Here is a 23,847-nt window from a genome sequence, read left to right on the forward strand (position 1 = left end):
TGCATCTCAAAGGAGAGAGTAAACTCTAATGATGTCATGATTATAGTCAGCATCAAGAAAATCTATCTACTTCCCAAAGCAGTCTTAATGGAGTCCAAAAATGTAACTATAAAAATAAATAATAACCTTATTTTGTAAATGTATATAGTATAGATATAGATAGAGCTATGGATATAAATGTTTATAGCATAGCTACTTCTGGAAGGAAAAATTACAGATTTTTGTATATAACTCTTTCCTTGCCCCAATGAGAAAACATCATAAATCTGTAAGAGCTCTACATTTTCTAAAATAATTAAAACTTTACCACTGAGACCACATCCATGTGAGGACCATAAATAAGCAGAGTAGCTACACAGACTTCACATTCAGGAAGAAAACTAAACCTAAAGGAGGGTCTTACCAAGTCAACATTTCCTCTTAAGAAAGAGTCCGACTCAGGCTTATCAATACTCAATGCTTAGTTCTTTAATATCCTTATAATGATGCATGTGATAAAGAATGTCTCCTTCAATTTTGAGGCTGGAATACTGCCATTTTGAGATGGCACAAATCTCAAATCTCACTTTGTATTCTAGGATAAAAATAGCATTTGTTTTTAGGGAAGACCACTCTTTGATCAGCTTGGATGGATTAATTGAACTCCAATTTATACATATATAAGAAACAGACCTCTCTATTTTTCTTGAGGAAAATTTGAGAGAGAGGGATTTGATCTTTGGTCTATTAACTTTAATAGGTTTCCTTAGCAGAGGAGTACCCATAGAAAGTTGGAAAAATCTTTTAATTATCAATTTATTTTGTTTTCCTCTCAAAAATCTGGATGTTGTAAGTCATCTGTACTTGGTATATGTGTATCTTTCTAAGGAAGAATGTGTATGCATATTAACGCCCTAGAACAGACTTTGTCCTAAGAATAATAGAGTCCTGACCTTACTTCCACCTCATGTAACAGAAAAAAATATGTAAAGGAATGGGAATGGGCTTGGCACAGCTCCAAACTAAGCCAAAAACACAATGAACGGCATAACTTAGGATTCAAAAACTCAGTTTTGATAAATATACTATGGAATAGAATGATTGGCTTGTGTGGTACATAAAATTCATTCCATACATTTGTGGTGAAAGGCAAAAATGGGCATCAGAAATTTGGGGAAATTTCTTGAGAATATGTCAGGCTCCTATGACAGAACTCTCAGTAGACCAATAGACTGGAGGAGGAAGGAGCTCTGCGTTTCTCAGAGGAACACAAGGAAAGTGTATGTAAGAACTGAGATGTACAAGACTCAGGAGATTCCTATTGTGGGGACTGAGTTTGCCCCCTGGTAGCACAGGGAAACCTTGCAGGAGCCTGGCAGATATCCTGAAAAAAAGTTTCAACTAGCTAGTAATTATAAGTAATTGTGTCTAGGACAAACTGTAAGCTCTTCCATATATTGTCCACTACTGCGAAGTGTCTGCAGTCTTGTTAAAAGTCCAACTTTGCTCTAACTTGTGCTGTAGGGAAATAAAGGGACTAAAGTTGCCTTCCTCGAGGCCATGTAGTATCTGGGATGAGGAGGCAGAATTGGAAGAGTCATATGGCCTAGAAGGTAACATCATACATTAAGCTGGAAGGAACAGGTGAGAATAAATGAAAATTGTAGGTCATGAATTGCTGAAAGCAGTGCATTAGACTAGCTGCCAGTGGATTAGCTTTGCTTAGCCAAGAGCTCAATCACATGGGTAAGTAGTAGTTGAAACAGCTAGACGTTGACAAAATTAGAAGATGTGAGACCAGATCAGAGGAAATGGAGGACCTTTACCAGAGCATAGTAGGGTTATTACTCTAAGAAACGCCAAGAATAAAATATAGGTATTCTATCCTTAAAGGGATACTAATTTCCCAGAAGGATATCAGGGATGAATCCATCCCCTAACCATGTTGGGTAATAACAGAGCATGATCTCATCTTATAGTACCAGACTAGTGAAACAGAAGCATATGGTTAAACAATGAAAGATAGGTATAAGCTCTCCAAAGATGTACATACAATTGCTTTAAGCTGACACACACCACAACAAAAGCTTCTAAAAGCAATGGTCAGGTTTTACTCTTGGATGACAAATGCAGAACTACCTCACCTAAGGCTTCCTTTTGAGCAACCCAGATTTTAATTCTCCCTGCCACTCACTTCCCTGTCCTGTTATTCAATCTGGCATCCATCCTCAGCCCTTCATGCTCAAGGCATGAGTTTACTTTTAATTTTTTGGTCTTCTAATTCTGCTATCCCTTCCTAGATAAGCTTCCACAGAATGCTTTAGGAATGGCTTCCCTTTGCTCCAACTTTCCAGGGATGTTTGGATGGGATAGCATCCCTCTGGGTAGGGCTCCAGACTAGAGAGGAACCCAAACATAAACCATAACTGACATATACCATGGTTTTCCAAAACAAAAATCTAAATAATTCAATAAGCAAATATAACCTCATTAAGTATACTGATATAACTAGGATTTAGAAGTCTTAGATTTTTTTTTTCATAGAAATCAATTCCAGTGACTGAATCTTTAGCTAGCCAGAGATCAAGAGAATTAAGGGAAGCAACTGCAGGGGCAGGGAGCCTATCGGCACACTTACATCCATAAACCAATCTCTTTATGATGATTTGACTCACAAAGAGCAGGCATTTCTACACTCTTGACAGAAATCTCCTTGTATTCTTGACTGAATTCTCAGACGAATCCTAATACTTAACTTCAAATTTTTTCTGCAGCAAATTTTATACTTTATCTGTTTTCATTTCATTTTGGAGTCATAAAAGAGTATCTGATGTTTCCCCCTCAATATCTTTTATAGTTGATTTGTTTTTGGTCTTCTTTTCCTTAGTCTGAATGTTTTTAGCTCATTTCCTCTCTCTTTATAGTTATGCTTTTTTAGCCTCCAATAATCATTATGTCTCTCTTTTGCTATGCTCAAGGACATCTAGCCACTTCTCCAAGATTGTTACTCATAATTAAACATATTATTCTCTTTTAAGTTAGTGATAAATAATCCTTGCCTCAATTATTTATTTAGTTAAGTCCCATGACACACTATTATGTGCAAATTTGGCCTCAGACTGGGTCTTTATTTTTTTTAAGAAGTCTACCTGACTGCTAATATAAAAGAAATACTTTTCTTTCAGAATGCCACTAGTTTTGCAGCAAACAACAAAGCCTTAGTGCTTGGCTTTATTTGTTGTTACTAAATCCACGTTGCTTATTGATTGACTTTTCAACTCCATTAGATAATCAGAGATTTTCTCTTCTCTGCAGGCTAAATGGGATCTCAGGAGAGCTTCACATAGTATACAGACTTCTGGAGGGAGCAAAAAGCAAGAGGATTGTTAAAATAAATTATTGGTAAGGGAAATGGGAGAAGATATTCTGTTAAAAAGACTTTATTGAACAATTTATTGGCAAGACTTGGCTTGAGTCATTCACAAGAGTTAAATGTAGGAGGTTTTAGAGACATACAAGTTCAATATAAGCGAACAATATGGGAAACAATATGAGATAGAAAAATCTAACTGAATCTTAGGTTGTACAAATCTAAGGACAGTGTCATGTACAGAAAGTAATGGGCTACTTAAAGGGAATTATAACATAAGAGAAAAAGCTTAAACCTATTTGCTAATTATTACTGTTCCTATACTCTAAAACAAAAGAACCTAATAAATTAAAGCATCCCCAAATGATTCCTTTATGAACATCTCCCATTGTGAATCCAAGCACTAGTAATGTTTCCTGGGTAGGGTATATGAGCAAGAAAGCTTAAGCTAAAAGATAAATCAGTTTGTCAGTTCAATTGACTGATGCATCTCGGGCATAATAGTTTATCATGCTTTTAGGATATTAATAATGAAAAAAGCTTGTGATTAAAAAGGTTTATAGTGTCCCTGAATATAATGAATACTTCTATTTAAATATTGAATGATTTTGTTGCCAGTATTAAAAAAAGAAATCATTAGCAATGAGATACCTTTATTGAAGGTGAGCATTTCAATAATATGCTATATCACTTTTTAAAGTTTTTTCTTTAGATTTACTTTTTCTGAATTCATATTGCTTCTCAATTTTATAATATATAAAGACCTTTGACAGCAGTTTATAAAATTTCAATATTCTCTCTACTATAAATTATGCTATTTCTAAATCTAATTATTATTTATCAATTTCTATGGCTCCTATAATCAATTTTTTCTAAAAGGGTATATTTCATCTTTTTCCTATCTTGTTCTCAGACTATTTTAAGATGCCCTTCATGTTCTCTTCAACCTCTTTGCTGGTATTTTTTCTTTCCTAGTAGCTATAAATGATATCAGCTATTTTTTTTTTTTTTTTTTTTGTGGTACGCGCAGGTCTCTCACTGTTGTGGCCTTTCCCGTTGCGGAGCACAGGCTCCCGACGCGCAGGTTCAGCGGCCATGGCTCACGGGCGAAGCCGCTCCGCGGCATGTGGGATCTTCCCAGACCGGGGCACGAACCCGTGTCTCCTGCATTGGCAGGCAGACTCTCAACCACTGCGCCACCAGGGAAGCCTGATATCAGCTATTTTTAAATTACATCTTTAACTTTTTTATCTTCTATAACCAACATTCAAGTTAATCCTACACATTTTTTTCAGTGAAGATATTTATTTTCCTGTTGATTTTTGATAATTTCATGGTAAAGACCTATTAGAAATTTCCAGTTCTAATTATTGGCAGAACTGTAATCTATTCTGATTTAGTTATGGTGTCCTTTAGAATACTCATGAATTTTAATATTTCCTCTCACTGAAACATAATAACTAGATACTTTAATTCCTGCAAATTAGATTTATTGGAAGCTAATGGTATTGAAATGCAGTTGTATGTGATATTATTATTTAATATTCTAAATTTTAATATCTTGTAGGCTCTAAGTGCAAAGATTGCCTGATTGTAATAAAAGTATCCTGATGGAAGAGGCTTTTGACAACATCTGTGCCTGTTTCTTGCTTTGGTAAGAGGATAATGATGCTGTATTGAACAAGCATAAAGCTACCTTATCTCTCCAGCTCTCCAAATGGCATTCAAATTATAACTAGGTGGTTTTAAATCTCCGTATTTGTTATTGATTTATTTAGAATTTGACACAACAATCTCTGAAAATTTTTCACATTAAAATATCAGGTTAATTCAGAGGGTAGACTGTTATATCAGTATTGACATTCTGAGAAGAAAATTGACATTAAGTCATGTACTTTTTCATTTATATTCACTTGGTTTTTCTTGTGTCTGTTTTCCACTCATCCCTTGTATTTTCATATGCATACTGAATATAATATGTTTCTTTCTTCTTTCACTTTGGTATATCTCAAAGTCCTTCTGCTCAAGAAGCATCAACATTAAAAATGAGTAAAGTAGGATATTTTCTCTCATATTATTGATAAACAGGATATCTCTCTTCACTACATGTCTAAAAGTTGATACATGCTGTGTTTACTGGACTGGGTTCTCCAGTGAAACAGAACTAATAGGATGTAGATATAATGTAAATATACAGAAGGAGAATTATTATAAGAAAGCAATATATGTAATTATTATAAGAAAGCGATACATGTGTTATGGATACTGGTGAGTCCAAAATCTGCAGTGTAGGCTGGCAAACTGGAAATCTAGGAGGTAAATCTAGGTGCAAATGAAGTCTGAGGGCAGTCTGCTGGACAATTCCCTCTTGATCTGGGAGAATGATCTTTTTGTTGTATTCAGGCCATCAACTGCTTGGATGGGGCCTACTTACTTATAAGGGGCAATCTGCTTATTCAAAGTTTATCAAATTAAATGCTTATCTCATCCAGAAATACCCTTCAACATGACACATAAAACTAATCACCACACATGTAATGATAGATATAATATCTTAGATGTTATTGATCTTATTTTTATCTCAGATAATAGAGACTAAATTACAGATGTGATCTATACTTTCCCAATAGTGGCATTCTTTGTGGTAATCTGGGACAATAACCCATAAATCTAGACAGTGCCATGGTACACAACCTAACCACTCTATCATGTTAACATCTGTTCAGATTTCAGATTGGCATTACCTCCTTACTCCAGAACTGAGTAATCCTATCAATATAGAGCCCTGGGACAAACAGTATTCCTAGCAAATGAACTTTTTAAATTAGACAATGGAAAAGTTTATTCTTTAGTTGGTCAATAATCTCATAACCACCTTGTTTAGTAGGATTTAGAAAGAATCTAAATCATCTTCTTTGTCTATCTAAATGATCTGTAAAGTACTGGTGTGTTAACATAATAAACACAACCCCTTTGCCTCTTTCTTACATACTTAAGTAAGTAAAGATTTCACAACTTTATTCTGTAACTTTGGGGTTTTTTTCTGTTTTTTTGCTTTGTTTTTATTTAACATCTTTATTGGAGTATAATTGCTTTACAATGGTGTGTTAGTTTCTGCTTTATAACAAAATGAATCAATTATATGTGTACATATGTCCCCATATCTCTTCCCTCTTGCATCTCCCTCCCTCCCACACTCCCTATCCCACCCCTATAGGTGGTCACAAAGCACCGAGTTGATCTCCCTGTGCCACTTCCCACTAGCTATCTATTTTACGTTTGGTAGTGTATATATGTCCATGCCACTCTCTCACTTTGTCCAAGCTTACCCTTCCCCTTCCCCATATCCTCAAATCCATTCTCTAGTAGGTCTGCATCTTTATTCCTGTCTTGCCCCTAGTTTCTTCTGACCATCTTTTTTTCTTCTTTTTTTTTTAGATTCTATATATATGTGTGTTAGCATACAGTATTTGTTTTTCTCTTTCTGACTTACTCCACTCTGTATGACAGTCTCTAGGTCCATCCACCTTGCTACAAATAACTCAGTTTCATTCCTTTTTATGGCTGAGTAATATTCCATTGTATATATGTGGCACATCTTCTTTATCCATTCATCTGCTGATGGACACTTAGGTTGCTTCCATGTCCTGGCTATTGTAAACAGAGCTGCAATGAACATTTTGGTACATGACTCTTTTTGAATTATGGTTTTCTCAGGGTATATGCCCAGTAGTGAGATTGCTGGGTCATATGGTAGTTCTATTTTTAGATTTTTAAGAAAACACTCCCATTTACCCTTGCAACAAAAGAATAAAATATCTAGGAATAAACCTACCTAAGGAGACAAAAGACCTGTATGCAGAAAATTATAAGACACTGATGAAAGAAATTAACGATGATACAAATAGATGGAGAAATATACCATGTTCTTGGATTAGAAGAATCAACATTGTGAAAATGACTCTACTACCCAAAGCAATCTACAGATTCAATGCAATCCCTATCAAATTACCACTGGCATTTTTCACAGAACTAGAACAAAAAATTTCACAATTTGTATGGAAACACAAAAGACTCCGAATAGCCAAAGCAATCTTGAGAAAGAAAAACGGAGCTGGAGGAATCAGGCTCCCTGACTTCAGACTACACTACAAAGCTACAGTAATGAAGACAGTATGGTACTGGCACAAAAACAGAAATATAAATCAATGGAACAGGATAGAAAGAGCAGAGATAAACCCACGCACATCTGGTAACCTTATCTTTGCTAAAGGAGGCAAGAATATACAGTGGAGAAAAGACAGCCTCTTTAATAAGTGGTGCTGGGAAAACTGGACAGCTACATGTAAAAGAATGAAATTAGAACACTCCCTAACACCATACACAAAAATAAACTCAAAATGGATTAAAGACCTAAATGTAAGGCCAGACACCATCAAACTCTTAGAGGAAAACATAGGCAGAACACTCTATGACATAAATTACAGCAAGATCCTTTTTGATCCACCTCCTTGAGAAATGGAAATAAAAACAAAAATAATCAAATGGGACCTAATGAAACTTCAAAGCTTTTGCACAGCAAAGGAAACCATAAATAAGACGAAAAGACAACCCTCAGAATGAGAGAAAATATTTGCAAATGAAGCAACTGACAAAGGATTATTCTCCAAAACATACAAGCAACCCATGCAGCTCAATGTCAAAAAAACAAACAAAGCAATCCAAAAATGGGCAGAAGACCTAAATAGACATTTCTCCAAAGAAGATGTACAGATTGCCAACAAACACATGAAAGAATGCTCAACATCATTAATCATTAGAGAAGTGCAAATCAAAACTACAATGAGATATCATCTCACACCAGTCAGAATGGCCATCATCAAAAAATCTACAAACAATAAATTCTGGAGAGGGTGTGGAGAAAAGGGAACCTTCTTGCACTGTTGGGGGTAATGTAAATTGATACAGCCACTATGGAGAACAGTACGGAGGTTCCTTATTCTGTAACTTTGTATTTTAAATCCCAACATTCATTTTGCCTCATTTGGTCTTTCTAGCAAGCATATAAGGTAAATAAAAAAAATATGGGATTGTCACTGCTTTATTGTTCTGAAAACACAAGCACAGAAGTTTTAACAATTTTCTCAAGGTTGTCCATCTGGTGACACAGCCTTAACTAGAAGCCAAGAATCTCGGCTGTTGGTTTAGTACTCTTTTTTGACTACATTACACTGAATGTGAACTTATCAGTTGAATGTTATATACTGATTAGAATAAATTTGAGTTTAATCTTGTCCTCTATATGAAAACTAAGTAATTTAAAAATTGCCTTTCCATTTCATTATCTAATCATCATCCAAAACCAGTTTAATTTATTCAGCATCTACCACGTACAAAATATTGGGTTACAACAACAATTTTTTTTAACATCTTTATTGGAGTATAATCGCTTTACAATGGTGTGTTAGTTTCTGCTTTATAACAAAGTGAATTAGCTATACATATACATATATCCTCATATGTCCTCCTTCTTGCCTCTCCCTCCCACCCTCCCTATCCCACCCCTCTAGGTGGTCACAAAGCACTGAGTTGACCTCCCTGTGCTATGCGGCTGCTTCCCAGTAGCTATCTATTTTACATTTGGTAGTATATATAAGTCCATGCCACTCTCTCCAAAAGGTTCTGAAGTTCCTATGAAATTCCAATGATATGATTTTGTAGATACATGGGAAGCTGAATGCAGAATATAGAGGTAATTACCACTAGGAAGTAAGTCTGTTATGATCAGCTTTTTCATAGTATTGTACCAGAATTTTCACTGAAATGCTATCAGAAGAGTTTATCTACAGTATCATATTTCTTCCCAAATTGTAGAAGGCAGTTTACTGACTTAATAGTGTGTTTGTGTGCACGCACATGCACTCCACTTGTCTTCCACGTACCCTCAAATTCCAACATGTGGTCAGGTACTGTATTTCCTTGCTTCAGGAAGTTTGAAAGGGCTGAAAGCAGAAGCTGTTTAATGATAGAACTGCTTCATATACAGATATTCCTCAACTTATCATGGGGTTATGTTCCAATAAATCCACCTTAAGCTGAAAATATTTTATGTCAAAAATGCATTAAATACACCTAAACTACAGAACATCACAGTTGAGCCTAGCCTACCTTAAACATGCTCTGTCAGGACACTTACATTAGTCTACAGTTGGGCAAAATCATCTAACACAAGACTATTTTATAATAAAGGGTTGAATGTCTCATGTAATCTATTGAATGCTGTATTGAAAGTGAAAAACAGAATGGCTGTATGGGTACAGAATGGTTCTAAGTGTATCATCTACCCACATGGTTCCAGGGTTGACTGGGAGCTGCGGCTCACTGCCACTGCCCAGCATCCCAGAGTATTGTACAGCATATCAGTGCCTGGGAAAAGATCAAAATTTAGAATTCAAAGAACAGTTTCTACTGAATGTGTATCACTTCACCACCACTGTAAAGTTGAAAAATTCTAAGTCAGGGACCATCTGTTTTTGGTTAAAGCCTACTCTTATTAAAGAGAGGATGCTGGGTTTTGAGGAGAGGTGGGAAGCAAATGGAAATTGCCTTTAGTGTGGCAATGTCTACAAGGCTGCCTAGAATGGAGATGGAGGAGGGAAATTCCCAGCAGAGTGGAAAACTCTATGGGACAACTCCCTCAAAAAGTGGGCAAATCTTAGAAAGGACTAGGTACACAGTGTGCCAAGGGAGTTTGGAGCCTAAAAGCCAGGTTTACCTGCTCTGGGTCTATGAATGGCAGAAAAGTAGAAAGCCACTGGACTGTAAGAGACCCTATGACCTTACACTGAGCTGCAATTGGTCCTATAATGCATAAAGTAGATTATACAGACTGTAAGATCAGTTGCAAAGTTGAGAAAGAAAGGGGACCTAAATAATAATTGAGGTTGAATGTAGATCTGTAATCAAATCAAATTAAACCAAATAAGGTTATATTTCCCATACATCTGAGTGTAAAGTTTGAAATTCACTCTCATAATATAAATTTGACTCTAATATTGCAACTCAGTAGAATAAGAATAAGAAACTGGCCGAGTGACCTGTTTATATTTGGCTTAGATGTGGGGAAGTAGGAAGTGAATATTAGGTTCCTGGACTTGTGCTAGGTGTTTTACTCACAGTTATCACATTTAATGTACACAATAGAGCTTTGATATCTACTGGTGCTTCTGTTTTACAACTGAGGAATTAAGGCTTAGAGTGAATAATTTAAGTCACACAGCTTATAAGTGGGTGAGATGTGACATGAACTCAGACCCAAATGCCTCTGATTCTCTTCATTAAACTCTACTGCCTCACTCCAAGGCTTTTGTTCTGTGTTCTGTGGGGGTTTGGCCTTGAATGAAGCTAAGCTTTCATTGTGCGGCTTGACAAGATCTCTTTCAATTCTTGTTAAATACTGAGATTTTCCAAGCACTGATAACTCATACATCATGCCCATGAACATGATTCCTGACTGGCTGTCTACTTTTCAGGCTATTTCTGAGTTTTCACTTTTCTCCAATACATGCATCACATACACTATCATCTGTAAATAGAAGAGATTTAAACGTCCATCCACAGAGAGAGAAATAAGGAAGTTATTTTGGTGAACCTAGATTGAACACTTTTTTATAACCGATTTATTAAAATATAATTCATATACTGTAAAGCATTCTGTTATTTTCCAGAGTTCTGAAAAAGTTGACTTTGACAATTTTTTCCAGTATCCTTATTGATTTTATGGAGAAGCAGATTTTTTGAAGTTTCTTACTTTGCCATTCCAGAAGTCTTGCTTCTGAAATGGACAATTTAGGTATTTTTCGTACCTGCTTTGCCTCATTAGATAAAATAAAAGCATTCTTAATCCCAAAGTGCTAACCACAGAACCTACTTTCTAATCACTAAGCAATTAGATATTTAACCGCTCTAAGATTCAGCCCCAGGAATAACAGTACAAAATGTTGATAATGGTATAATCATACTTAGTTTGTAAGTCAATATGCAAAAGTGCAAATATTCTATCAAATAAGAAATATTAATAATATAGAATGTCAAATAATGAAAAACTGAAAATCTCTTTGTACAGTTGATTCTCTTGAGCATAGGTTTACATAGCAGTCAATGTACACATAAAACAAAATTTCTAATTACCTCATCATCTCCTTCTGCTGTTCCATGTAGACAGTAAGCATTATAAGAAGGTTTCCTCCTCTAAACCACAGAGAGAGATAAAGCATTTTATCATGACCAACAGAATAAGAACTGAAAACTTCTGAGCCTAACCAAAACCTATCAAAGTTTTACTCTCATATCCTCTGTGTAAATACTCTCAAGTTATTAAAATATGATTTTCCAAAATTAAAAAAATCAAATGTAGCTCAGTTCACAAAAGATAATGAGATAAAAATAAAAAAGTTTCTTAATTGTTTCTTTACAATATCAGCAGCCCCAAGACACCAAACTCATGATATAATCAATAAAATGGTTACATCGTAAATTCTAACTTAAGAGTGGTTAGTATTAAGTCTCCTACTGAAGAAACACTGTAATGCACACAACAGATTTTACTTTTGGCCTGAAATATAATGTTTCTTGCTTGACTCAAATTCAAAATATATATAAGAGAATGTAACTTATCTATTGATATATACATAGTGCCCCTAGTCAAAAAACCTAAAAAAATCAATAAATAAAATTTGACCCCAGAACTCTAATTTGGAATCACTTTGTGAGGTTTATTTCTCATTTTTAACAACACAGAATTGGGAAGCTAAGATAACGGAAACAAAATTGTTCTAATGGTAATAAAATATTTGTAAATGAAAAAATATTCATTTTGACAGCAGAAGAGACATTTAAATAATTTAACTGCTGTGAGTAAAACTGAAATGGGGTTGTAATTACTCAGATTTTCAGCATCCCTCCCTTCATGAAAAGAAAGAACTACTGCTGGTTTCCCCACCACAGATAGTTTTCTCCTGCCAAATAAAAAGATTAAAAATATGTGCCAGGTGTAGGGAGAGTGAGCCTGCAGCAAATTAACAAATACAGATGATGCTTTTTCCAATCACTCTTTTTTATTAATGTGATGTCTTGTAAATATGTATTTCATTAACTCTATGTATATACATGAGGGATACATCAACCTTAGGTGAAAGCTAGAAAACAGTTAATATTTTGTCAATTTTGAAATCCTTTTCACTGGCTCTTTAAGAAGTACTAAAATTAACTCTTTTAAATCAATACTATAAAAGTGTGGCCCTTAAGTTGCCTGAGTAGTTTTCCTGCTCTTCACTGGGACAGTCCCTCCCCACTACAATAATCTGGGAATCTATGAATATCAAAGTCTATAGTCTAACTAGGAAAACAAAGTTAAATGAGTTTAAATATCATTGTAATGTTTTTCTTGAATATTTATAGATGATGAGATGATTTTAGAATAAAGACATTTAGAGTAAAGAAACTTCCCATGACTCTCTATCAGCACTCCTACTCCTCTTTCCACAGACAAAAAAAAAGGTTTTTTCTTAAAATATATCTTCTACTAATGACTATTATCCTCTAGTTCCTATTCATTTTCCTACATCCAATCATTGCTTTTATTCTGTCCATTGTTCCACATTAAATGTATGGAACAAATTAAATCCTCTCTCAAATCTTAGCCACGTGCAATAGCCAAGGACCACTATTATTTTAATAGCCATTGATCGTCTCCATTGCTTAACTGACTCTCTCTTACATTTAGGTGGCTAAATTAGACCTCAGGGTGAAGGATAAAAATGTATATGTTGGCCCTGGTAGTTACCCAGCCTTCTATAGATGGTATTACTAAGAGGATTCACCAGACCTGATCCAAATAAAGATAAATGTTATTATATTTATCTTCATTGTCTGTCCACAAGGTGGCTGGATCTGGATGTCAATCACCCAAATATGAAACATGTCAGGGATGAAACTGGAAGCTCCTGAGTCATAACACCCTTCTACCAACAATTCATGACCAACAACTCCAAAAAGGGTACCAGTGTCTTAACAGTGCACAAAACTACATTTCTGGCTCATTTTCCCATCCCTAATGGGATAGAAGACTGACCTGTTATGTGGTGCCTGATCCCTAGCTTTTGTCAGCTCTTCCTTCCATGTGATCTATCCTCTGCTCTCTTCCCCTTACCAGCAAACACTGGCTGAGGACCATTGGCAAGAGGTCTCCCAGAATTCAAAGGCCAAAGCACCTTCACTTGTAATAGCACATAAGTTCTTTTTTCCTTTTCAGTATCTCCTCCTATTTTTGAGAGAAATAAACTCCTTCTTTTGATAAATGTCTCCTTCTCCTCCAGTCCAACTATGTGATTTCAGTGGTGGCTTTCAATTATCACATTTATTGGTGATCCAGCCATGGAGATCCTGTTTGACCCATGCAGAACCAATAATACTATTACTCAAGCCTGTAGTAGTATTAGTCCAATAGGTGAACACTTTCCTAAGCTGCTCCAGAGTCTTTCTCTGAGGGTTTGTTTTGTTTTGATATATATATATATATATATATATATATATATATATATATATATATATGTTTTTGTTAATAATTTTCTTTTTTTTTAAACCCCACATTTGTTTATTTATTTATTTTTGGCTGTGTTGGGTCTTCGTTTCTGTGAGAGGGCTTTCTCTAGTTGTGGCAAGCGGGGGCCACTCTTCATCGCAGTGCGCGGGCCTCCACTATCACAGCCTCTCTTGTTGCAGAGCACAGGCTCCAGACACGCAGGCTCAGTAGTTGTGGCTCATGGGCCTAGTTGCTCCGCGGCATGTGGGATCTTCCCAGACCAGGGCTCGAACCCGTGTCCCCTGCATTAGCAGGCAGACTCTCAACCACTGCACCACCAGGGAAGCCCGATATTTATATTTTTGTTTGTGGATTTTTTTATAGGTGGAAAAACAAATCCCTTAGGGAACCACTGGAGTTATAAAGCTATGAGGACTGAGCTCACAAACTGCCAGCCAACACAGTTCTATTTTATGTAGCTTAGTGTCTAGAGATATTGAAGCCACCATGGCAAGAAGAAGAAAAAGGATAAAGGATACTGGCATCATTCCTGAGGTCCTGGGAGATGTGTGGTGCCTACCTTCTTGAGGTGGTTCCTTAGCCCTTTCTTCAATTTAGTGAATTGAATAACTTTATTTTTACCTAAGTTAATTTTAGTTGCATTACTAAACTCATTGCAAACCACACACCCAGGACCACTTGACTTGTGCAAATATATGATGGCCCCTTGTATTACTCCAGCAGTGATACCCATATAATGTCCAACTTAGGGTCAAGTTGATTATTCTCAATGTTCAACAGAGCTAATACCAGGTACTGTTTGCTTTCAACTATCAAAATTAGCCCACTCAAGTCATTGGTATTAGTCTTAGGATAATATTTAAATACTTAAACTCATATTGCAAAATCATTCAAGTTATATCTACCCTCAGTCAGATTAAAAATCCATTATCAACTCTCACTCATTTCTAAAACTGTTGCATAGTGAGGTTTTCTGTATGGTCAATTTAAATTATGAGACAGGCTCACTAATTTTACACAAATAAGTCCATTAATTTTTTACTGTTTTAAAACATATTAACTCACAAATTATATTTTAGGCATCATCTAAAACTATGCCAACTCTATTGCCTTTTACAATAAGTATAACATGAGTGAGATAAAAAATGAGCATATGTCTCTGACTTCTCTTTTCTATGTTCATTGATAACTGTGGCTTAAAAGCTCTACAACCAGCAAGGATTTTACAAATTCCTTTGTATAGTGTTTATAATGTAAGGTAAACAACACTACTAAAATGTTTGCAAGTAAAGGCTTTTACAGACAGCCTGATGGCCTTCTCATGAGGATCCATGTTAATAACCAAGTAGCCTCATTTTCATTTTATTTGTCATTTATTTTAATTGTCTACAAGTAACACCATCATTAAGCACTGCATAAATTCAAAGTGTCACAGATGACTTCATGGTATAAGTGGAATTTGATTTGAGATTTGACACACGGGTAGAATCTTGCTGGATATGCTTTAGGAATGGCCTGGACAAAGGCATAAAAGCCATGTTCAGGGAATTGTGAGTAGATGAGTTTGGCTAGGATAGATTGGTTATGTATGGAGCTACTGAAAAGATAAGGCTGAAAAGATGGGCAGAATTCAAATTATGGAGGGATCTAAATATCAGATGTCAATCATTCTATCAATCAAAGTCAATCTTCAAAGCACACCTAATGAGTATGTACCATGTTTCAGGTAATGTATTTAGCACTGATAATACAAACTTCAGTTTGGTCCCTCACAGCTATTGGGAGAACAACAAGTAACTATAGTGTAACGAGGAATACTGAGGACTTAGAAGGAACTGCTGTCTGAGATGAGTACTGAAAAAAATGATAACCATTAACCAGGTAAAGGAGAGGCAAGATTGAAAGTGGGAAAGCTATGTTAGTTGAGTGTCAGGATAAGGGTAAAGGGACAGAGCCAAAGAGAATCTGACATACAGAGAATTACAAATAGTTTTGTAAACTTGAAGTTTACAGTGTGGAAACAGAATTCAGGAGCTACATATGGAAACTGAATTATTACCCCCCACTATTAATAGGAAAAAAGAACTTAATTATCACTTAGTTCATATTGTTGCTTCTCTCAAAGCTAGAAATTATTTTGTGTATTTTCTTTATGTAATTACTTTGCTTAGAAGTATTCTTCATGACACTTTTAGTCCAGTTTGAAGCCATATTATAACAAAGTGTTAATTAGCTTAGTTTACATGGTGAGTGCTGTGAGGGCAGGATATTTTTCTCTCCTGTTCACTAATATATCTCAAAATTTGAGCAAAAGGTCTCAATATCTTTGAGTCACTGTTACTCTATCTAGTGCCTGGCATAGATAGAGTACTCAGAAAATATTGGTCGAATGATATTAATAATATATTAATGTATTCCCAGAAAGATTTTTTTTTCTTTTTACTTGATGAGTGCATTGAAATAAAAGAAAGCTTACCATTGATTTTCTAAGTTCAGAGAGTCATAGGATTGAACTCCATTGAAGAATAATGGAGTTTTATTTGTCCTCCTGCAATTACCTTTTGGAAAAGGATCCTAGGGAGCAAAACTCCTTCCCACTCTGATTGTTCCTTATTGTCTGGAAAAGACTTCTCCCAGAAACACACTGAATAAAAATTTGGACTGCATAAGATCTCAGCCAGCTCTCAGCTTCAAGCCTATTTAAATTAGTCAAATGCTTACCCTAAAAAGCACTGATGTGGGAGTACTCAACTTCTGATGCATTTTGGTTGAGCACTAATCAACTGCCAGCCTCCTGCTACTAGTTAGCTTCTGGTTTTCATACGAGTACAAGCTTAAAATTTGTAGAAGTTTATACATCAAATTTCTGAAGATAACAGTCCCAAACTCATCTTTTTTAAACTCTAAGAGTGGGGGAAATAAAATAATCTTTTAGTATTTGTTCCTCAAAAGTCAAATTCATCACAGCATTTAGGAAGGATATCAAAGCTGTCAAATGTGTGTAATTGCCAAAAAACCAAAGTCCCTAGGCCCATAGCACAAACTTTTCTGAGAAATGGAATGAGTGCATTCAAGACTAAAATATCACATTATATCACTTATTTGTAGAATCTAAACAAAAATGATACAAAATGAACTTATATACAAAACAGAAATAGATCCACAGTCATAGAAGGCAAACTTATGGTTACCACAGGGGAAATGGGGTGGGGAGGGATACATTAGGAGTCTGGGATTAACATATACACACTACTATATATAAAATAGATAACCAACAACCGACAAGGGCCTACTGAATAGCACAGGGAACGCTACTTAATATTTTGAAATATTCTACATGGGAAAAGAATCTGAAAAGGAATAGATATATATGTATGTAAAACTGAATCACTTTGCTGTATACTTGAAACTAACACAACATTGTAAGTCAACTATACTTCAAAAAAAAAAAAGACTAAACTATCTGAAAGAATAAAGGGTCATGACACAGGAGATAAACTTCTCACTGTAGCAAGTATATACGTTTAACAAGAAAACCCATTCTTGCATTTCTTATCCTCTTTTCCTTAATCAAAACACTTTGAGCATTTTGTTTTAGATGTACAAATGTTACAGTAGCATAACAATGACTTTATAAGCTTTTGGATGTATGGTCCATATACCTTCTTCATTGTTCCTCAACATTCCCCAGGTAAGAAAATTAACATTTACTGAGTGCCTATTATGTGCTCCAAACCATGAAATGATATTTAATGACTGATGCCTAAGTGCATAGTTCTGAATTTTATTGGTAAAATAAGATAGGATAAGATAAGATAGGCTATCAAATATCATCACCATTTGAATTGAGGGGCAACATAATGTAGTGGCCATACTAGACTGTCTGGATTTGAATGATAGCTCTTATACTTACTTAGCAACAATATACTTAGCAACAATATACTTAGCAACAATAGTAGCAAAGAGTTGATACATTAACTTGCATAGAACATTGATGCAATATAGAAAGTACTTAATTAATACAGTTGATCCCTGAGCAACACAGGTTTGAACTGCATGGGTTCACTTATATGGGAATTTTTTACAATAAATATGGACCACAGTACTACACTATCTGAATTTGGCTGAATTTGCAGATGTAGAACTATAGATACAGAGGGCTGGCTGTAAAGTTACACTTGGATTTTCTACCGGTAGGTGAGGAGGATTGGTGTCCCTGACCACCATGTTGTTCAAAGGTCAACTGTACTAGCTATTATTAACAAGTTATTCCCACTGAAAAACTCTGGGACTCATCACGCACTTTGCTCAGAGTTAAGTAACTAAAAAATATTTTGTGAGAAAAAACATTCAATCCTTTTGCAGAAGATGTAATTATCAGTCATACAGATCACAACAAAATAGCTGAAATAAACCAACTACTCAGAAAAAGTCCCATTCACTTTGGTGGTTAGATCAACCAGTAATTTCTTCTAAGGTTCCTGATAAAAAGGCCACTGTAGAATGAAATAAACGATATTCTTCACAACAGCCATATAATAAGCATAACGACAACTTCAATTATCAATATAGGCTGATAACATCATACCAGAGCCCAATTCAGAACAGCAACTCAGGAGAAGAGACTTTGCAAAGGGGTGCTGTTCATTCACAAAATGAGTAGCTTTTGAGGTGAAATATGAAATTGGCCCCATATAAAGAGGCAGGGAGAGACCTAAGAAAGAAGCAGGCCACTCCAGATTGGTAGGTAGCAATTTTCATAAGCAAGGGACACACCAGGCTTGTCTTGGTGAGTTGCAAGACCAGTAGATCTCTGCACCTTCCCGCCAGAATTTTAAAAGCCTTACCTGGGTTCAGACACTTATTCAGTTCAGATGGTCTCAACAGCATTTACTCTCTCAAGATTCATCCTTGAAACAGCTCCTAGTGGGCAAATGGTGGGCAGAAGGTACATTCCAGGGACCCGGGAGGGAGTGAGGAGCCTCCCAATGCCTGAGTACAGCTTGAGGGTCAACCAGCGGGCACATCCTCTCCATGACCTCCTCCAACAGATATTAATGAACTAAATGACCTGCTTTCAGTTGCTTTAGCTTCTTCAAAGAATACAAGATATATCATCTGTAAAAGGAAATAGACTACTTGACTTTAAGCAATCCTCCTTGATTACTCTCTTCATCAAATAATATTTTGAAAAATGAATGGCAGAGCTGGAGATTGTATTCTTGGCCAAAGAAGCCAGGAGGGCAATTAGTCCATGCTGCAATCTGAGCACAAACAAAATTGTGAAGTAAAATCATTTGGTAGAATTTGAGGTCTCTAATGGAGACAGTTACCTAAATATAAGGCCATCCTATCTTTGCTCTGCAGCTATGTTGTCAAGTATCTTCTACAGATAAGTCTATTAAATACATCCCAGTGCATAGACAAATTAGAGATCAATCCTGCACCTCTCAGTAGTGGAGCAGCCTCCTTGCAAATGGACTCGCTGGCTGGGTCCTCCTGTTGCCACCACTCGTGAACTTGATTGCACACCGAGGCTGGAGAAGCATAGCAGCCAAGGTTTCCACCAGCCCACAAGCGTGCTTAGCAGCTCGCTCATGGCTACTGGTGCTGCCTGGTCTCCACTTCCAGTGACAGCTCCTGCAGAAGTGCTGAGCACCGTGGGAAAGCCACCCCCCAACTCCGGTGTCCCCAAGCCCAACGTGTGTCACTGGTAGGGGAGCTTCTTTTTTGGAAAGTCTGCTCTCCCATTCCTGGCCACACTGTTGGAGTCCCCAGAGCACTCGGAATCTCCCTGGGCCTCCAGCAGCATGGCTATGACCTGGCTCAGGAAGCCACATGGAAGTAACAGCCTGGTGGCCAGCCCCGCAAAACCAAGGCCAGGCCCAGTCTTGAGTGGCCACCACCAGCTGCCAGGATTCCTTCTGAGGCCCTGGGCTCATCAGGGCCTCTCCCTGCTCCTTCCCTCCTGGCCCCGCCCCACCCAACGAGGAGACTAGGCAGGGAGAGGCCACCAGAAGCAGTTGGGTTATTTTATATCAAAACAGCAAAACACCAAAAAGGAAGTTGAGAGAACTCTGCTTGTTACTATCTAAGCCACACGTGAGCCTTCCTGACACCTGATAACCATGTGCTTTTCACCAAGTGGACAACAAACTTCAAGTGGCCAGCAAAAATAAAAGAGAGAGAGAGAGATCAAGTGTCCAATATTTTATTCCATAAAACATAAATTATTTTATTTTGAAAAAAATTTTCAGTAATTATAAACACAATTGCCTCAGGCAAAACAAACTCTCAGGAGTGTATGCATAGAATGCCTGCTTTTGAGCAAAGTAACTTCTAAATAGACTGTTTATGAAAGAACACCAAAGTAACCAAATGAGGTAATTTATCTTATGGCTTTGTCTTTTATAAACCTGATAAAAGCAGCGAAATGTCTATCAAAGGTAATTGGTTCTGTTTTAGAATCAGTAGTGTATGTCTCAGAAAAATATTAGGAAGCAAGATAGAATGTTTCTAAACAAATCAAAGTCAAGCTGATAAAGTTATAGTAGACACTTAGGTGTGTCACACTTAAGTGACAAAAAGAGGTGTCAGATCATTAAAAATACATATTTAAACACAAGAGAACAAAATATACCTTTTTTACACCTTTGGAAACTTAACTCTGCATCACAAGACTTCCTACTGATTCTAATTACTGCATTACCACAGAGGTGTGGCTTTCCACGAGCAGCAAATGGGTCTGTAATGATAATGACCGCCTGCCTATCACTGATGACTGCTGAGGTAGAAGCTGAGAGAACAACAGATTTATTTTCCTGGTGGATGTTTCATGGAATAATAAACACTGCAGCAAGAGTTGTATGCCCCTAAAGCCCCTAAAGATGCCCCTAACACCTGCCTGTTTCTTGGATAAATATTATCCTTGAAACCAAGCAGCCTCCATGACCTACCCTGAGTTACAAAGGACAGGTTCAAACAGTTGCTAATTACGGAAGTGGGGGGCAGGGGGGGGATGCAGAGACAAGGGGGGAGAAGTCAAGAAACAATAGTGCAGCCTTGGGGCAGCATCCTGGTTCCCCCTCAAGAGCTATACATAACAATATCGTTGAGCTGTTTGGCAGATACTGAAGTCCCCCAGGTCAGAGAATTTAACTGTATGCTGCTCATAAACACTTGACCCCAGATTGGTTGGGACCAGAAGGTTGCTGATGCTGACTCCCACTTACCTCACCACCAACCAACCAGAAGAATGTCCATGAGCTGATACATCTTCTTTGAACCATTACTATAAAACTTCTCACAAACCCTCCAGGTCAGGACACACATTTTGATGACATTAGCCTGCTGTGGCCCCCTTTGCCTAGCAAAGCAATAAAGCTCTTCTTTTCTATTTCACCCAAAACTCTGTCTCCAAGATTTAATTCGGTGTCAAAGTACAGAGGCCAGATTCAGTTTCATCCTGAATATTCAAGACTAGTGCCAAACAAGCAGTACAATGTGTTTGGGATATCCAACAACCTAATTACTCTACACTTTACTTAGAACAAAGGGTTTTCCTTTTTGGAATGAAATAACTGTACTCTTAAATGGCCAGTAAGACCATGCCTGTTGAGTTGATAAACACAAAATAATTAGTGATAATCTGCAATTTTTTTTTTTTTTTTTTTTTTTTTTGCGGTATGTGGGCCTCTCACCGTTGTGGCCTCTCCCGTTGCGGAGCACAGGCTCCGGACGCGCAGGCTCAGCGGCCATGGCTCACGGGCCCAGTCCTCCGTGGCATATGGGATCTTCCCGGACTGGGACACGAACCCGCGTCCCCTGCATCGGCAGGCGGACTCTCAACCACTGCGCCACCTGGGAAGCCCTGCAAGATTCTTTAGCAGCCTGTTGAGTTGATAAATACAAAATAATTAGTGATAATCTGCGAGATTCTTTAGCAGCCATGGGAGGAGGAGGAAGGTAGGGAATCTTCCCTGGATGCTTTATTCAGACAAATATTTTAAGATCAAAATGAGAAGGAGTGTTAATGGCATACACTGGAAAATTACATAGAATTTACAAAATTTACAACCCCTTTATCTTGTTTTGTAGAGCTAGGAAAAATAAGTCTCTATAATATAATTAGAATCAGGATTCCATACCCTCAGCCCCTAGTTCTCCCTTATAGTAGCTCTTTTAAATAATAGATTTTTTAATTCAATTACAACATGTATTTTTAAAGTGGCATGGGACAATAATGCATAGGATGGCTAACTATAATACAATCTATAATGCTGTCTCTCTAAATCAAAATGTGGGCAACATTTCCCTTACATCTATCCTATACAGTATTGTATATCACCACCAAGTGCTAATAAAAAATGAATTTGCTGAGAAGTTTCCTATTAATAATAATATATGTTTTTCTCTGAATGCATACCTTGCAGTTAAGTAATACTTTCATTCCTGACCACAGCAGAGTACTTTCAAACCTGACACCAGTCCTGGTATTCTGAAACCTATAAATGATTATCTCAGCCACGGGCTACAAAAAATAAAAGTTTTAAAGATCATAAAAATAAAACCATGTGTCTAAACATATGGCATGTTCTTTGGCAATGTGAATGCTCATCCTAAGAGAAATCTCATCCAGTTTGTCAGGAAATGGAATCAAATATTTCCTGTCATGGGAGCCAGAGAGCTCAAGAGCAATCTCCCTAAGGTTTGTGGTGAATACACCTACTAAAATACTATCACTGACAGTACAGAGATAAAAATCTAAAGCCATAAATGTGGAAAAATAAAAATTCTGTAATCAATATTTCGACAAAATTTAAACCTCAAATGGATACTCTTACTCTACCAGGAGAAAACTGTTCCATCCTGGTAATTAGCAGGTTGGATGAAGACTAGAATAAAAATGATGCCAGGCACTTAGCCTCAGAACATCTGTACATCCTTCTATTAATGTGTCTTGAAAGTTTTAAAACCATCTGGTTCCACATCTAGGTTAACCCAGGAGGGTAGAAACTTGGAGTTCCACTGGTCACTTCTTAAATGCTTCCACCCTAGAAGTGATAACAGTATTTTCCACTTATATATTATAAACTAGATCAAATCTCATGCAATTACTATCTTTCCAAATGTGTGGTGTAGGGGAAAAAATAATTGCTACTCCAAAGTGTCCTTTGGCAAGTGGATTCTTTCAAACTGAAAAAAGCAAGGACAAAAACACTCAGGAAGAAACTCTGACCTTCCTGCTAACTGCCTAAAGATTGTAGATAGAAGACCTCTTCCAGGAAGGGAACTGTCACCATACTACCTATAGTATGAATTTAGTGTGTAGACAAGGATGAACATAAAATAGTCTGTTTGTTAAAATTCCTTTCTGTGTCCAATTGTCTCCACAAGGCCCAGCAAACATTTGTTTACCAAACATTTGCTTTTTCATCTCTATGTCAGTTGCCTTCCTCTCCTCTGAAGTCCCAAAAAAGTACCCCCAGCATCCTCTTCTGTCTTTTGCTGAAAATAGTATTTTAGGCAAGGGGTTCTGTCATTCTGGTGAGTTACTCAGTTTTCCTGGGTCTCTCCCATGTATACATGTTATTAAACTTTTGTTTGATTTTCTCCTGGTAATCTCTCATCAACTGAATTCTTAGACCAACCAGAAGAACATAAAAGGGTAGAAGAAAATCTATTTCTCCCAACAGTAGAAATAGGACAAAACTGGATGTTAGCATAAGGCTTGACAGTATGACTAGATAGGACTTGGGAATTGTGGAATTACATAAACCTACTTCTTTCTCCCCAAAGTACCTAGCTACATCCTCAATTTTCAAGAAAGCAGAATAGCCTCTTTGGGAGAGTATAAAAACTATGTTCACAATTGTATATGGACCCAATGGACTTA

The sequence above is a fragment of the Lagenorhynchus albirostris genome, chromosome 5 (genome assembly GCF_949774975.1).
Source record: "Lagenorhynchus albirostris chromosome 5, mLagAlb1.1, whole genome shotgun sequence".
Classification (NCBI taxonomy): Eukaryota; Metazoa; Chordata; class Mammalia; order Artiodactyla; family Delphinidae; genus Lagenorhynchus; species Lagenorhynchus albirostris.